The following is an 18,776-nucleotide window of genomic DNA, read 5'->3' as shown; positions in this document are numbered from 1 at the left end:
AAGATATTACCCAGTTCTTCTAACCAGGAACTCCGAGACGAAGCGGACCACTTGGATATATAAAAAATAACCGTGCTGGTTTATTCAAAGGATCACAGGTAAAATTAACATTACACGTCCAGGTATCTTCCACCTCCAATACTGCGCGCAGGCAGACGGGGATGAAAAAGACCCTGAACCATAATGCCTATACAATTTTATCCCTTGGTTGGGCTAGCTCATGCTACACAGGAACGTCAACCGTGACGTCACCTGATATGCCAGCTTCACAGCTGGCCGTAGCAGTAGTCAAAACATGGAGAGAATCATTAAAGTGTGTGGCTGTTGATTAGTGGTGTGTATCTAAAAACATACAGGACATTCAGGGACATGTCCGAACAGTAAGCCTCGGAAGATATTATGATTAAGATTACGGCTGAACATATCATGCTACTAACAATATTCATCCTGCCTGCAGACTCTTCAATCTAGTGACCTTGGCCTAGATGCAGCCTGCAGAACTTATGACAATGAACTGAGCATTTAACAGCCTGAGCAAGACATCCTGGCTACACTAACATTTTCTAATACAACAGATCTCTGATCACTATCTATCTAACTAAGAAATTACCTAACAGATCCTACAGGCAAAATAATTCCTCCACCCATCTTTATTGCCAAATATCCATGAATCTTTTAAATTATAAATTGGGTTAATTTCTAACAAAGGTTAGAATCTAACACTGCCATTCTTTTTGTTTTCCTATCAAATATTGTGCAGCTGTTCTTATTTTAAATATTTATGTGTTAAAATGAATGTGTCAGCGGCATGAGCATGTCATCTCAAACTGTTTAGCTCTTAATACTTCTTTTGTCAATTTCTTGTTTAAGTGGAAGGTACTGTAGTTTGTCAGTCATTATAACATTTGATATAAAGTCTTCAGAATATGCTAAAATTAGATCTGAAAGATATTACCCAGTTCTTTCAACCAGGAACTCTGAGAGACAACGCAGACCACTTGGATATATAAAAAATATAACCGTGCTGGTTTATTCAAAGGATCACAGTGTTAGGTTGTTTTTTAGTTAGATAGATATTCAGAGATTTGTTGTCTAGTAATGTTAGTCCAGACAGGTTGACTAGCTTAGGCTGTTAACTGTTCAGCCTGCAGTGCAGATTGCAGGCACGCCAAAAAGACAAGTTGGCTTGTTTTGCACCCACACCTAGACCCACTTAGCATATTCCAAGTTCTGCTTTATCTTGGGATGTCCTGCAGAGACCAGGGGCCCACATCCTGAGATGACCACCTGGCCAGTTTAACATTCAAATTAGCATCACACACACACACACACAGTTGTGTTGGACACATGAGGAATTTGACTCTGGTACATCGGCTCTCAATGTGCAAACAGTAAACCAGCATAAGGCTGTGTTATACAACAAAAATAAGCAGTATTTACAAGCAACAGAAAGTGCAAACAATGCAGACAACAAGTGTTCATCAGAGTGACAGCCAGGGGGAAGAAACTGTCCCTGTGCCTGGTTGTCTTAGTGCACAGTGACCTGTAACGCCGTCCAGAGGGGAGGAGTTCAAACAGATTGTGTCTGGGGTGTGAGGGGTCAGTAGTGATCCTCTCCACCCTCCTTTTGACCCGTGAGGTGTACAGGTCCTCCATGGAGGGCAGGCTCACACCAATGACCTTTTCTGCAGTCCTGACTGTCCGCTGAAGTCTGTACTTGTCCTGTTTGGTTGCTGAGCCAAACCAGACAGTGATGGAGGTGCAGAGAACAGACTTGATGATTCCTCTGTAGAACTGTATCAGCAGCTCCTGGGGCAGGTGGAACTTCCTGAGCTAGCTCAGGAAGTATATTCTCTGCTGTGCCTTCTTGGTGATGGTCCTGATGTTGGACGTCCACTTCAGGTCCTGGGAGATAGTGGAGCCCAGGAACTTGTAGGACTTTACTGCTGATACAGTGCTGGTTTGTTGCGTCTACACCACAGGACCAGCTGCTCAACCTCCCGTCTGTAGACTGACCCGTCACCGTCTCAGATGAGACCAATGACCATTGTATCATCTGCAAACTTTAGGAGCTTGACAGAGGGGTCCTTCGAGATGCAGTCATTGGTGTAGAGTGAAAACAGCAGAGGGGAGAGCACACATCCCTGGGGGGCACCTGTGCTTATTGTTAGTCCAGCTAGTCCACTAGTGCAGCTATACCAAACTCCAAAACAGTGGTAGAGTACACAGCTATAGGATGAACCATAAAACAGAATATAAACCCAGAAAAACTGACAGACAGCGCATTATGCAGTAGGCATATACAGTACAGTAGTCCATGTCAGTTCATATGTCAACCAGCCACAGTGAACACAACAGCTGTGAGTGTGACTCCAGGGTGTGTGCCAATGTTTTTGGCCATTCTGCTGCCTCAGTGCGCCGTGCACAGCTGATCACTCACAGGTGTACTACACATGTAAAACAGTTTGTTCTGATGGCAGCATCATTAATACACATGCTAAATACAAACCTGTGTTGCTGACAAATATATCGGGTGTTTTTAACAGACTGCAGGATGATTTGAGCTTCACTTTGTTCAAGCAGGCCAGGCCCAGAAAACACTTTTGCTTTAAGTGAAAACCACCCCTGCCATCCTCTGTTTGTAACAGAACACAAACATCAACATATCATACACATAACACAAATAGTGCAGTGCAACTAGTGTGCACAGTGTCAACAAAAATAAAGCAGCCTATGCATGACGCAGTATGTGGGCATGTTGCAGGTCCACATAGAAATAAAGCACCAATCTGCCATGTGCTATGATTAAAATGCTACAGTATTATTCTCAAGCTCCTTTAAAAACTGTGTGTCCAAGATGTAGTTCAGTTTTGTTTTAATGTGATTAATTATAAAACATTCAAATAATGAAAACACTCTGAAGAGGTTTATAGGCTACTGTACAGAGTGAACACCTGTTACTAACCATCCAAGCCAAAGGAGCAGTAGGGATGTAGATCCCTACCCTAATGCTTGAGGGGATCAGGAACCACATTTCAAGCACTACTCAGTTTGCAACTCAGCATTTGAGAGCGCACAGACACAGATTTAAATAGAGATTTGAGAGTGTAATCCAGGTCATGCGTGCTCTTGTTTCTGATTCTGCGCTCTCATTCTAAGTATAAATACGGAACACACCAGGATATTGTATGGAACTGTACATTCATACATACTGTATGTGTCCAGCATAAGCCTGTCTTTCATTTTCTCCATTTTGGCTGCCTGTAGAGCATGTCTTCTAGTTGGACATATTTCACCAGTGACAACATAAGGCGTACTGACTGATTGATTGGAGTCAGTCAGCTATAGTATAGACTCATCTGCATTTCTGTGTAATTTGAAAGACATTAAAGTTTCCTATTGGTTTGGTTACAAACTGCCTGATGTGAGAAAAGGAAAAGAACAGCACACCCTCTGATACTTTCCTCGGGGTCCTGCACTGAATGTGTAGGAGTCGCTTCTTATCAGTCTATACGCTATATGAATTTGATGGTATAAATCTCTACCCCATAGTGTCCTGCCTTGAGGATATTTTTTCATGCTCTACATCGCCTTTCACTTGGTCAGACAGGCCTGTCTGCCTCGCTGTCAGGATTGTACAGTCAAGGTTGTTTCTCACTGTTGAAAGAAATCTTTGTTTACCCATTATATTACATTTTAATTAGAACTATGCCCTCGGCAAATAGAGAGCAGCATGAAAAAAAGATGTAGGGTAATCGAGTAACTGGTGAGCAAAGACATCATATTTATTTGGCAAAAAAGTGAATTTTTTTTTTTAATTTTATTTGTATAGGTCTTAAATTTCTTTCAATTTCTTCTTTTCTTGTTTGTATTGCCTATGTTTTATCCTCTTTCTCTTCAGTGTCAGGTTATCCTTGTGTTGCTAACTCAGCTCAGAAAAGTAAAGAAAAGCTGGCAAAATGAAAACATATTCATTGCTGAAGGAGATGTGCATTCATCATCTCAAAACACAGTTTGCCTGGAGTCTCAGTCCACTACAGTGTAATTACATTTTTACACAAGCTTCATGTGCTGCTGATAAAATAAACCACTATTCTGTGGATTCTTTGTTCATACTGTATATGTATGTGCAGACCACATAATGAACTTCAATTGAGAATTGGGGGTGCTAACATTGAACGAGTATATGAAATCAAATTTCTGGGTGTCATGGTTGACGACAGATTATCCTGGAAATCTCATATCAGATATGTTCAGCATAAAATAGCTAAAAATATATCGATATTGGCAAGGGTTAGATATATGCTGGACGTTAAAGCATTGCGCATTTTGTATTCTTCATTGATTTTGCCATATTTTTTTCCCTTGGGTTCTTTTTTTTTTTTTTTTACCTCACAGAGCGTTCTGCATTGTGCCTGTGGAGTGAATTCTGGGTGCTGAATTCTTTAGAGAGTAGGCACAATGCCAAATCTTTTTCATTTACAGAAACCATGTCCAACTGTGGACTGATGAATATCTAAAGTCTATGAGATGACTCTGTGAGTCTTTCCAGCTACATGCAAATCAACAACTCTTGATCATTATTACCTGGTGGAATCCAAAAGTTTTGGGATGAAAGGGAAGGGGGATATAACTTAAGGGGACACTTAAATTTAAAAGTTCATGCTATACGTACAACCAAAAAAAGATTTTGTATTTCTATAAGTGGGGTCAAATTATGGAATAATTTAACTGTGGACATGAAAAATAGTACTAGAATTGAGGAGTTTAAATATAAATATAAATGTATGTGTTATACAAGATATATGCAAGAATAAGATTTATTCGAGAAGGCATTAAGGAAACACTGTTTTATCTATGTAGAGCTTGCAGCCAATGATGCATGAAATTTTGTATAATATGATGTCATGGGGTAGGACTGGATAAGTCTGACTTCTTCCTACTCCATTCAAACATGTAATAGGTGTAAGCAAACTGATTTTGGATTAGCATTGGTTGGATATGTGTAATTATGTGTGTTGTTGTCATTTGTTCATTTGTTCTGTTCTGCATGTTTGAAAGAATAAAATCAATCAATCAATCAATCACTTTGCAGCAGCATAAAAACATGTTTATAATAGGGAACATTTCATTCCTAAATACTGCACATACTGTACATAATAGGAAAAAGGAGGTGACCTGCTTGTTAATACAAAAACATTTAAATGCCTCTGTGCCATGATATGCTCCTCTTCTCTATGCTAACATTTTAGGATAGGGGATAATTTCAGTAACATTCAGGCAGAATACGAGTCAATTTCTTTCACATATGCAATATACTTAGAGGACGCTGCTTCTGGGGTGCCCAGACAGCTGAGTGGTCATGGTGTGGTGCACCATATTCCCAGGTACCTAGGTGCAGTGTGAGCATGACATCACTGGTTTGAGTCCAGCTGCCAACCCCTGTTGCAAGTCTCTCTCGTTTTTTGTCTGGCTCTCAGTGAGTCATTATAGTTAACTAAATAAAGCCCCCCCCATACATTTAGATGCTTATTATTCACTTTTTTTAAACATGACACATTTATACTGATTAACTGAGATGCTCTTGACTGCTAATATTTGTCCACTTTTTTCCCCTTGTAATAAGCTGTAACATCAGTTCTGGTGCTCCATATTCATATCTGGTTGCCATAGCATCAGATCTTTTGTATCACTGACTGACTTTACATCACTTTGGACTGTTATTACCCTTTTTCAGTGATGACCTGCTACACACTCACACACAAACAAGCATAGAAATTTCTGAGGAAATGCTTACATCACTATTAAAACCAGAGACACTTTTGTTGTGGAGAGGACCACCTATGGATATGTGCAGCTGGGTTTTAAACAAGTAATTTCTGTGTGCAGAATACAATTTGGCCCTAAGTCAATAGATTGGTTATGCTTTACACAAAGGTGGAGTGATATCAGGGATAAATACAGGCACTTAGAATTCATGAAAATCTGCATAGCATCTACTACCTCATTATCCTGGAGGACTCAGAATCATTTTTTTTTTATCTCCACATCACAAATTACACTCTGCCACCCAAAACTGTGGCAGCATTTTAATTTTCACAAATAACTAGTCTCACCTGGAGGCCTCAGACACCGCAACATCTCTCCTCTGCCTTTACACTTTCATCAGTACTCCTGAGCTGAGGAAGGGTTAGGTTCGAATTACATTTTGCATTTCAGGGCATTAGTGTGGTGGTGAATACCTTTGCCGTGAATGCTGCTGTATGCTTCAGCTGGCACCAAATCTATTTACACATCACCAGTGTTGGGGAGTATCTAGTTACTGTAATTCAATTACAAAAGACAGTTGCCAGTTTCTTCTCTTTGTCACAGTAGCTCCTGATACCATTTTGTACAATAAATGACTTAAATGTTACTTGGTGTCTGAGTCCTGCAAATTGAGTCCAGAATTCACCTGGCCATGTTATTCTTATGAGGAATTGCTAACAAGAATTGCAATCAGTCTGTACTGATACTGAGTATGTTTTTTAACCACTTAACAGGCATGTACACTTCAAGCCATTGTATCAGTTGACAGCATGGGCTTTACTTTTAACAATACATAAAGGTACCACATTTTGATTAGTAAATAGTACAGTCTACTGAGTAAATTGTTTGTACATATTTTATAGATAATACATAAGCATCAGTACTGACTTACTGTATAATAGAAATTACATGCTGCATTTCCATCATTCACATTTCCCAGGTTTCATGAAGTTACCAGAAGATGAACAGCATATTATATTTGTACACTGGATGTTTTGTCACAACACACTGTCCTAGAAATTGTATTTATAATGGAAGATAGTACAGTGGCCGTCCCTGGTAGGCTAGTGGGTAAGGTGCAGCGCTCTCGCCGCTGCACTCCGGGTTCGAATCAAGGTTGCATCAGGAAAGGCATCCGGCATAAAACACATGCCAAATGTCAACATGCGAGTCGTCAGTGTGACAATTTGCTGTGGCGACCCCTAGACGGCAAAAGCCGAAAGTGACTTTCTTATTAAACAGTATGGTATGTTCAATGTTAATCATAACAATTATCTGTATCTGGCTTTCACTAATAAGATTTTGTTGCTTGGACCTAAAACAGTTGTCTGAACTGAACTGAACAGTATGCCAGGGTACTGTCATTATTTGGCAAACTTTCTAGACACAGTGTTAAAATTTAGGCTCAGGATGGACCCAGAATGCAGACCAGGACTAGGAGGAAGCTTAGAAAGTCTTTTTTATAAAATAAAAAGGATACCAAAAAACTAAGGTGGTGCTGTGGTGCTGTGCGTACTCAGGTGCCAGGAGCAAACAGGTAGGTTGTGCCAGGCAGAGACATGTCTGGTGGTGCTCGGTGTGGCTGGAGCACCAGGGGCAACCGGCGAGTTGAGCTTGACAGGAGTAGTGACAGCATCACTGAGGAGTCAGAAACCAACAGCAGGTGATGTGGGACAGGAGACACACCAACATCGAGGTAAGGGGGCATAGTCCAGCAGCGTCGCTGGAGGATCAAGAACACACAGCAAGGAATGTGGGACAAGAGACACACCAGCCTCGCCGGGGGATGCAGGAACTCACAGGTAAAGGGACAGAGTCAGGAGTCGATAGCATGTGGGTGTCATCAGGAACAAACCAGGCAGGAACAAGGAACACAGGTGAGTGGCAGAGCTGAGGGAGATTCAAATGATGTACTGGCGTCGACAGGAGCAGAAACAGATGGGTGAGTGGCAAACACGGAGCTGAAAGAAATTCACATTGTGTACTGGCAAGGTCAAGAGCAAATACATAGATTAATGTTAATGGACCAGCACGAGACTGAGGGAAAGGAGGATGTATACATGGGCAGGAGATAATGGGCACTGGGTTAAAACAATGACTGGTGATTTTGTACTGGGGTAACACTGGGGCAGGTGAGATGATGCAGGGCAGGAAGCAACCAAAGTTAAAGCTCACAGAGCAGGAAATAAAGCCTAACTATAACACACAGATGGAGCAAAACAGAGAAAGGGAGAGGCCAGGCACTGGCATTACATTACTGAGGTCCTTCAGTGACATTATTATCATGTGACCACATACTAAAGGGTGGAAGCAACAAACTGTCCATTGGTAATTGTTTTTTTTTCCTCCATGAATGAATGAAGGTTAACTTTAAACTTCTAGAGACTTGCAGTGGAATGAGATGTGCAGTACTGTCCCAGTTCAGTGTGCCACTATAATGGTATCTACCAGGATGTTACATATGGGTTTTTCACTAGTATAATTGTGTTAAGATCACACAATTTGAAAGTGACATAGTGAATGCCTCATCATATTGTGCGCCAGTATTTTAGCAGTTCCCATTTCAAGAAAGGACACGAGTGGGAAGAAAAAACACTGAACAATTTGCAAATACTACTGGACGATGGCAATACTAGCCCCATTTAGGTCAGAGACAGTCCTGAAATCATCTCACCGAAATAGTCAGGAACGACTGTGCACTACACTTTGCCCTGTCACGCTCCTGCCCCTCTTGCTTCCTGTCATGCTTTTATTTTCACATGACTTCCTGTTTTGTTTCACCTCAGTTTTGGCCCTTTTATTTAATCATCATTAGTTCACCTGCTCCTTATTGTTTGCACCTGTTTTTCACTTCTATTTAGGCAGCGTCCTCCCACCAGGACGCTGCCAGATTGTTCTAGACCCCAGCTCTGACTCTCCAGCACTTATACCTTGCCTGACTCTCTGTTTTTGACCTAGGATTACCGTTTCTTGACCACCGTGTTTTGTCTATGCCCTCTCAGATTCTGATCGCCTGCTGTGTACCGACCTTATCTTGTCCCCCTTGACCTCGAGTTTGGATCCCCTGGCTATACCTGTTTACCAGCGCCGACCCTGGACTGTCTTATCGACCCGAGTTATAGCCTGGACTTTATGTTAGTTGTTTTGTTTACTACTAGTAAAGAACTTGTCGCTACCTCGGTTCGTCTGGTTATTTAATTGAGTTCACCACAACCTCTGTTTGGCATCTGTACACGCCAAACCTGACATGCCCATCTCCAAACCAGATGCACAAATGCAAAACCAACCATTTTTCTCTTGAAAAAGTAAACCATGATGTTTGAAAAACACCCCCAGTAAAGCACAAATCTTTACTTTATGTGGCTTGTCCAAGTGTGTTTGCCATCTTTTTCTCCTCATTCTGGTGTGCCAAACAAAGATTTGCTCTCTACTGCCCCCGGGTGGTATACCTGTTTTAACTGGTCCAGTGCTGTGAACCCAACCACTGGTCAGTACAGTCACCAAACGGAAAAGGTTAAACCTGCCTAGGGGGTACTAAAACACTGATGTGTGACTTTTTTTTTTTTTTACAAGTTCCAGCTGCTTCAATTGTACAAACAGTTCAGTCATTCAATGCCAATCACAATTCATGCCAGTTTTTTGCACACACATGGCTAGCTACTTTTATTTTAAAAAAGAAGGAAAGCAGGAGAACTTCAACATAAGAGCAAAATCATACTAAAACTGCCTTTATTATTATTGATTATTTTCTTTATTTTTTAATATCCTGATAAATATTGTATTGTGGACTTTTTAGCGTAGCAATATTGCACTGTGAGTTTTTGGTATTGTTACAGCTATAATGTCTTAGGAAATTATTGGGGTCAAAACACACACGGAAGAAACATTCATGCTGAATGAAATCAACACTTGCCAGCAGTTGGATTATGAATCAGGGTTTGGCCTGTACTGGCAAAACTTGCTGCTAAAAACCATTCACAATCTATCTACTGGTCAATGGCCATCACTATTTTGCCACCACATGGGCATTTGGCTATATTTCCTTTTCAGTAATGTCTGCCTTCCCTTTGGATCCCTGGTCATGATGTTCTGTCAGCTGGGTGAATTATAGTCAATTGGTTGCATAATCAACCCACACATTCATCATAGATGCTGTTGCCCATGGCAACTCTGTTAAATAAATTAGTCCCTCACTTATTTCTGCCTTACTCTTTAATTCTCTGTGTTGGCTGTCACTCCTGGTTCCTGTCCTTGTCTTTATCTGTCCCTTGGTCATTTTCATACTTTTTTTCTTTCTATTTCTATCTTTCGCTTTGTCCTTTCTTGTCCAATTTCTGTTAGTTTCCTGCTATCTGCCTCTAGGTGTCCTGTGTTTTCCTCTGTTTATCTATCTTGGCATCCTCCCATCTCACTTGGACCCTGTCTCACACCTTTTCCCTTACCTTAATTTCACCCTCTTTCTTTTTTTAGTTAGTCCCTTTCTCTGTCCTTTATTTTGTCTCTCTCTCCAGTGGCCAGACAGAAGAGCAGAAAGGCATACAGGGAGCTGGCGGCAGTGTCCAGTGGAGACACATTAACACAATGATACTGATGCTCTGAAGACACTAATTCAGCCTCCAGAGAGCAACAGAGTTCACCGATGGCTTTGAGTAACTGGTCATGCTCCCTCCAATTTAAATAATCACACTGAAAGTTCAACATGTTCGCAGAGTGTGCTGGGTTGCAGTACAATGTCAAAATGTCCTGTTTCTGTGTTAAATAAAGCTGCTTACACATTGAAATGCCCTCTGCAATCTCATCATTTTCAGTGTTTTGTTTAATCACAGCCAGTTTAACATAACATTTTCCTTCAACAACATGACATTTTAGCCCCCACCACCAACCCTGCCTTACCTCTGGTCACCTTAAGCTGAACCCCCAACAAATTGCCCAGGATAATTTGCTAACAAACAATAAAGTCCAGTAAACATGGGGATAATGAATGAACAATGCAGAGCTGACTGTATCTGAGAGCAGCTGATAAGTGTGGTAATATTTTGGAAGTTTTGGTGGCCAGTTTTAACTGAAGCACTGGGGTTAAACTGAAGGAGAGAGGTACTTGTCCGGGAAATGCTGTAGATGCATTGGTTTGGAGATGCCGTCAGGTGGCTGTATGTGAACTGTCCTGCCGTGCGGGGATGGAGGGTGGTGAGATGAGTGGCCTGCTGTGGTTCAGTCAGGGAGTGGGAGATGTAGGATGCAGTCTGAACTCCCAGCTTGAACTTTCAGAACCCTCACTTGCTGTGAGATATAGTCAGGTTTTTGAAGGAAAGTCTTCTTTATCTCACCTTCTAACTAATCTGGAGATGTGGTGCACAAAGCAGAGTGTGGCCCACTCCAAAAGATGGAGATGAATCTTCCTCTGATCAGGAGTTTCAAAAATCTAAATAGCCTTCAGGCCAATTTGTTGAAAAAGAAAAGTACGTTATTAGACTGTGTTACAACAGATATGTGACACTTACAAGGATCAAATTATATACTGGACTGCCAAATAAATAAATATATGTATAACTTGCCAAAGCTGAACACACCTGGTGTCCAGGAGGTGCACTACCACATTCACTTGCTTGGAAGTTCAACGTTGGTTTAGGGATGAGCATATCGATACTCTGGTATCGAAACTTCGATACCCACCGGTCGATATTTTGGAGTTGATAATTTTTTTAAATATCGCGATACCACTGTGCTAATACAAAATGTGCAATGTGAGCTACTCCCTCACAAGGACACTACAGAAATAACTTTTAAGTCTTATTCTGAGGTAGGCCTGTGTTTGTCCTAAGTTAGCATTCAGCACAATTCCAAGGAGTGATTCTGAGACACTTGATAAATACGGGCCCAGATATGAAGACTATCTCATGGTTCTACTAGATTCTAGTAGCTGGTAGTTTCAGTAGCAGCTACTCTTAACACAAAAATCTTGTTTCAGTACCATATAAAAAGTTTAAATTTAATAAAATGCTTTTAAAAAGAAGACAGGAACTGCACAATGTTATTTATTGGCTTTATTTTTTCAGTATCCAGTTCTCAGTGTTAAACTATATGCCACATTAATCATATACCTCAGGTATTCATAAACTATCTTACAAACTGATCACAGAGTTGAATCCCCAGCCCTTTGAAACAACCAAAATTGAACATTATCACCTTCATGAAGGATGATTTATTGCAGGACTGTTGGCTTATTATTGCATTGCTATTTATTATTGCAGTGGTATTCCTGTGGCTGTTGTATTAGACTGCTTTCACACCATATGAACTATATACCTATTTTAAGTACAAATAAGTTCTAAATCTTACTTATTGTTTTGATAATCTCTAAGTATAGACCTGACAGGAAGCCCAAATAAAAGAAAATGACACTGGTGGATATAAAAATGTAAAAAATCAGAAATTGAAACAATATTATTTCCATATTTATACAGTACACACAAATAGAAAAACATAAGATAAAATTCTAAATTTGTCCATACATACATACACATATAAAGTGAGACTTAACAGCCAGTGCAGAGTGAATGAGATGTGTTTGTGGGCTTACTGCTTGGTAAATTCAAACATCTGAGTCAGTTTGACTTAGGATGTGACAGTGTTTTCTTTGACATCTTTTGGTAGAAAATGATGTTGGCAGGTCCTCAACTTAGCACATACACTAAGGCCCCAGTTGTCTGTGTGACCTCTGAATCATTATAGGTAAGCCAGAGGTCAGTAGGGTCATGCAACCCTGTGTCTTGATCCAGCTTATTATATAGTATAGACAACAAGACAATTACTTGTACATCATGTTTCAACAATAATTAGCATCACATAACTGATATACCTCCTCCTGCCTCACTATGACCAGAGGATGTGGGGGAAAATACAGTGCCTGAGGTTACTGCATGTCCAGGAATGTTCCTGTACAGGGACTCGTTGTTTTACCTGACCGGGTCTAACTGACAAGCAGCCGGCCTGTGAAGACCCCGTGGCAGTTAGTGATCAGATGATCAAAGCTGGATTCCCTTGGAGCACAGTAGCTGCTTGTTGCATGCAACATTTTTGAATATTTTTAACAGAGCTGAGAGCAACTCTGTCTTTTCTATAGCGCAGAGTTGACAACCTTGTTAACAATGAAAAAAATGTTAATGCAAAAACTGTCAGATATTTCAAGATTATTGTGTAGCTCTCCTTTGGAGTCAGGGAAGGAGTCAAAAGCCAGAAAGAACACTTAGTCTTAAAATAAGAAAAGTTACATAAAGGCAACAAACCATTAAAACCACAAACATCGCACTTAGTAATTCACATGGTGGAGTTGGATATGTCATTACGCTTGGTGAGGTAGTGAGGGGTTATAACATACTAAAACACAGTTTATATTCAGGCTTGTTTCCATTGCTTGGTAGAGAATTTCCTGCTATTACTCAGGTCCCACAAGAGGACACTGTTGATGAGACGCTCTTACAAAAATACCTTGTGGAACATTTCTGTATTATTATTATTATTATTATTATTACGCATGTCTGTTAAGGAGTTATTGCATGTATATTCTCACATTTCTCACATTTTCGTATTTGTCATCAGTCTTACTACGGCATGGAAAAAGCTGTTGTAAAGTCTTGTTCTGTGTGTGATGATACTGTCTGCCCTGCTGTGCCTGAGGTCGTAGGTGCAGTTTTTGCGTCTGAGCAGAGAGTGAGCTGAGTGGCATGGATCTCTTGAGTATGTTCTCTGCCCTTTTACGACAGCACTGTGTGTATAGTGGGTCCGTAGCAGGCAGTTCAGTCCTAATGATCCTCTCTGCAGTCTTTATGACCCTTTGAAGAACCTTCCTCTCTGCCTGTGTGGTGTTACATATACATATTTCATGTGTCAGTGAGTTTATGTGTGACTGATTCAAGTTAATGAACAAGCATTCTAAATACTTTTTGGACAACAGTGAAGCTCTGCAGAACAGAAAATATATCAGATTTTAAATAGAGTCCGTTTGTTGGTGGTGTGCAGGGGCTCAAAGCTGAATTCATAAGCATTAAAACACATTACTATTTTGACAATAAAGACAATATTTTGAATTTGAATATATTGACATCATTATCAGTTGTAATATGACCAGTTTGTTGTTTATAAAAAAAAAGGATTAATAAATTATACTTCAATGTACCAATTAAAAATTGATACACTCATACACACAAAACAGTCCTGTGTTTTAACATTCACGTAATCATGTGATTGACAGAAAATAGTAAAACCTAAATGCTTTCACGTCATAAATCATGACATGCCTCGCTTTTCAGTTCTGCTTTCATCAGTAAAAAGTAGGGGTGGCACGATACCACTTTTCCATGTCCGATACCGATACCGATACCGATACCCCAATTTTGAGTATCTGCCAATACCGATCCAAAATGATATTTTTCTCCTCTGTTAAACAATTGCTTAGTAACACATTTGTCAAATATTCTACTCTCCTAAAGGAAGAAATACATCGCCCACAACCATGAGTTGTGCAACACTGCTGCTTAATTTTTATTTCAATTCTTCAAACAGAGAACTTTTAGCAGCACTTTTGACTAGTCAGCACAATTCAAACATTCAAGTAAAATTTTAGGTGCACCTTTGTGTAAACGTTTGTTATTCTCTAAATACTTAGGTTTGAAAGAATAATAATTCCAGCATCAAACACTGGATATAACCATAACTTAAATAACAATAACTTAACATTAAATGTAATAGAATCTCCATAATTGGACAGTAAAACACAGTAACCTAGTCTGGTATTGAACTGTAAGACCAGTACGAACATTTGAAACATCAAGTAAAATATTTGAATATTTATTCAAGTTTTTCAGTACCTGCCTGGCCATGAAAACTGTCACAAAAACCAGTGCATCATGTTTTCACTGTCCTTGTTTAACTTAAGTGTGTAACTTCACTTTAACATGAGGGGCAAATTCTTTTTTAGAAAGATTAGCATTTCAGCCTTCTCAGCTGTCAGGCTGCTCCTCCGTTCATCAATAATAATGGAGGCAGAGCTGAAAAGTCTTTCACTCTCCACCCTCACGTTGCATAAACTGCATTCAGCTTTGCTTTTGTCCTCTTCGCTGAGTTTAAAATAACTCCACACAGCCGACATGGTAACGCTGATCGGTCTCACTCATGCCTGTCGATCACGTTGAAGCTACTGTTCATGTGACGTCTCGCTTTACAACACGTCGCTCATGTCTCGCAAAGCAGTCATATGATAGTTTAAAACAAATTCTCCGTAGTGTATCGGATCGGATTATATGCCCCTCTCTTTGCGATATCCGATCCACAGATTTTGGCCAATATCGGACTAATATCGATACTTAATATCGGATCGGCTCACCCCTAGTAAAAAGTATCAGTATCGTAAGTGACGATCCTGGTCTGATATTAAATTGAATTCAAATGTTGTGGTATCGCCCACTTCTACAGTAGTGTGTTGGAATTGTTTCTTCCTTGTGGTTCTATTTACATATATACTGCATTAGTACATTACATATGTACTACATTACAGTATTTTTACTTTTATGTTGACTTAAAAATTGTATGAGAGATTCGACAGGCATGTCAAAATTGATCATACTTAAATTTTTTCTAGTCCTGCTTTAGGTTTTTACTTCTGTGTAAGAAAGGGGCCTCCTTCAGCTTTCATAGGAATAGGCTCTTTTGTTTCTTGAAAGTACATCTTTTGTTTTAGCATGCCATTAAAGAGTTTGGGGAGGGCATACAGCTGTATTACTTTGGGAGAGTTCTTCACATTTTACTTGAAATTAAGCATTCACTGTTTATTTAAGGACATTCAAGTCCATACAGTCATGAACCCATTTCACATTAAACTATTTGATTTCATACACTTCACGGACATGAACATATTCATATTCGTACTCATTTTAATTCTCTATAATAGTTGCTGCAATAGAAGTCAGCCTACCCATTTAATTTCTGTGTGCAGCTTGTCCTCATCTCAGGTTTCCAGAATCAAATAATTGTTTCCTGTTGAATGCTTCTGATGTTGCCCACACAGCTGCAGCTGACTGTAGCTGAAAAAAGTATTATGTTCACAAAGACCCTTTATTGGCTGAGCTAATGTCATGACCCCAGGGCCTGCTAAACCCAGTTAGTATCTATACAGGTATCATGGGCATAACTGGAATCATCACCAGTACTAAATGCAACAGTGCAGATTTTGTACTCTCACTGTGTATGTTATTACATGGGCAGTAACTATGTAATTTCAATACTAAGGGAGTGCATTGAAATGGTCTATCCATAGAAAAATGCTGGAAATACATTTTTCTTTGGTTAAATCTTAATTAGACAAGATAACTTAACCTAATTACGCTATCTTAAATCTAATCAATATACACTGAACAAAATTATAAATGCAACACTTTTGTGTTTGCCCCCATTTTTCATGAGCTGAACTCAAAGATCTAATACTTGTTTTATGTACACAAAAGGTCTATTTCTCTCAAATATTGTTCACAAATCTGTCTAAATATCCATCGACCTCACAGGTGTGGCATATCAAGATGCTGATTAGACAGCATGGCTAATGCACAGGTGTGCCTTAGGCTGGCCACAATAAAAGGCCACTCTAAAATGTGCACTTTTATCACACAGCACAATCCACAGATGTCGCAAGTTTTGAGGGAGTGTGCAATTGACATGCTGACTGCAGGAATGTCCACCAGAGCAGCTGCTCGTGAACTGAATGTTCATTTCTCTACCATAGGCTTACCATGGCAGCCAGCATGTATGGTGTCGTGTGGGTGAGCAGTTTGCTGATGTCAATGTTGTGGATCGAGTGGCCCATGGTGGTAGTGGGGTTATGGTTTGGGCAGGCATATGTTATGGACAACGAACACAGGTGCATTTTATTGATGGCATTTTGAATGCACAGAGATACTGTAACGAGATCCTGAAGCCCATTGTTGTGCCATTCATCCACGGCCATCACCTCATGTTGCAGCATGATAATGCGTGGCCCCATGTTGCAAGGATCTGTACACAATTCCTGGAAGCTGAAAACATCCCAGTTCTTGCATGGCCAGCATGCTCACTGGATATGTCAACCATTGAGCATGTTTGGGATGCTCTGGATCGGCGTATACGACAGCGTGTTCCAGGTCCTGCCAATAACCAGCAACTTCGCACAGCCATTGAAGAGGAGTGGACCAACATTCCACAGGCCACAATCAACAACCTGATCAACTTTATGCGAAGGAGATGTGCTGCACAGGCAAATAGTGGTCATACCAGATACTGACTGGTTTTCCGACCAGTCAGTATCTGGTATGGGCACTATTTGCCTGTGCAGCACAGGCAGAAGACAATAAGACATACTGACAAGAAGCATCAAAGTCCCTTTCAATCTCCTGTCAAAAGGAAAGATTACAATGTTTTGATCAACTTTATGCGAAGGAGATGTGCTGCACAGGCAAATAGTGGTCATACCAGATACTGACTGGTTTTCCGACCAGTCAGTATCTGGTATGGGCACTATTTGCCTGTGCAGCACAGGCAGAAGACAATAAGACATACTGACAAGAAGCATCAAAGTCCCTTTCAATCTCCTGTCAAAAGGAAAGATTACAATGTTTTTGGTTAGAGTCATCGGTTGAGTTGGTGCCACAGATGGCTGCCTCAGTTCTGTACTGGAAACAAATTCCTTGTATGTAACATACTTGGCCAATAAAGGTGATTATCCTTTTTGTTCTGGCCATTGATGATACTGCCACTTATAAAAACATTAAAAACAAGCATTTGGCGAATGCTTTGATCTTACATTGTAGTGGAATCTCTAAAATGAAGTCCATTAGAGCAATGCAATCCATTGGCCAGACAGAAGGGCCAGTAATTTTGTGTGGATAACTCTGCACAACATGGTAACATAAACTTTGGAAAAGACTGAGCTTACGAAGAAAAAAAGACAAGTTCTCTAGTGGTGCACGTAAAAACTTAGTCAATGGCTTATGGCTTGTAGTACTGTATGTGAAAATGATTGCTTACATTGACAAATCCACAGAGAATCCTTAAGCCATAAGGAGCTTTATAACATCTTTCATCTGATTGTTTTGGTGTTCTGTGCCTTAATTTTACTGCTTTCATTCACACTCACAGTGTAATTAGCTAGAAAAGCTAAGTGACCATATTGTGTAATTTCATGCAGCAACTGGCAGCAGATTTCAACAAAATGGCAGAGGAAACCAATTCAGTTTTATTTGTATAGTGCCAAATCACAGCAAAAGTGATCTGAAGAAACTTAACAAAGTAAGGTCTAACCAACATATAACAACACATAGAAATTCAGCGATTCATTGTGCTTTGGGGTTTTACACAGTTATTTAGGGAGTTTGCTGAAACAGTTTGCCGAAAAGTTGGAATTTATCCTCTTTCAGGCAAATGTCCACTATATTTTTATCTTGCATTTAATACAGAGAATACACCCCAAACACATGGAATTATTGGTGTAAAACAGTTTTAAAATGCTTGCTTAAAGCAAAAAGAAGGCAAACATGACAAAACTAATGGATGAAATGTCTTCACATTAAACCACATGGTGCAAATGTACACTTTGGTAATATCTCTATATCTGTGACCCATCAGTAAATACAGTAGATAACATAGATAGATAATGCATCACTTGTACAAAGAACCATCACTGTTTTGTGTGAAAATGCAGTTGTGCATGCCTGCATTCAGAGCTGTGATGCCAGTGAGCAACCACATGATCCCTCACTCGCATAAATATTCTTCTCACGAGTCGATTTATGAGATTGATAAGAGAGGAGTAGATTGGCCATTTCCTCGCCGAACTAAATGATAGGTCACTAAAAACACCTGCACTATCTTGTGTGATTAGCTGGCTAAGCTCATGTACGTATTGTCACACATGTGTTGTGTTGGCAGGCAGTAATGGGCCTACA

Source organism: Monopterus albus, unplaced genomic scaffold (genome assembly GCF_001952655.1).
Source record: "Monopterus albus unplaced genomic scaffold, M_albus_1.0 scaffold74.1, whole genome shotgun sequence".
Taxonomy (NCBI): Eukaryota; Metazoa; Chordata; class Actinopteri; order Synbranchiformes; family Synbranchidae; genus Monopterus; species Monopterus albus.
This window is presented reverse-complemented; position numbering follows the sequence as displayed.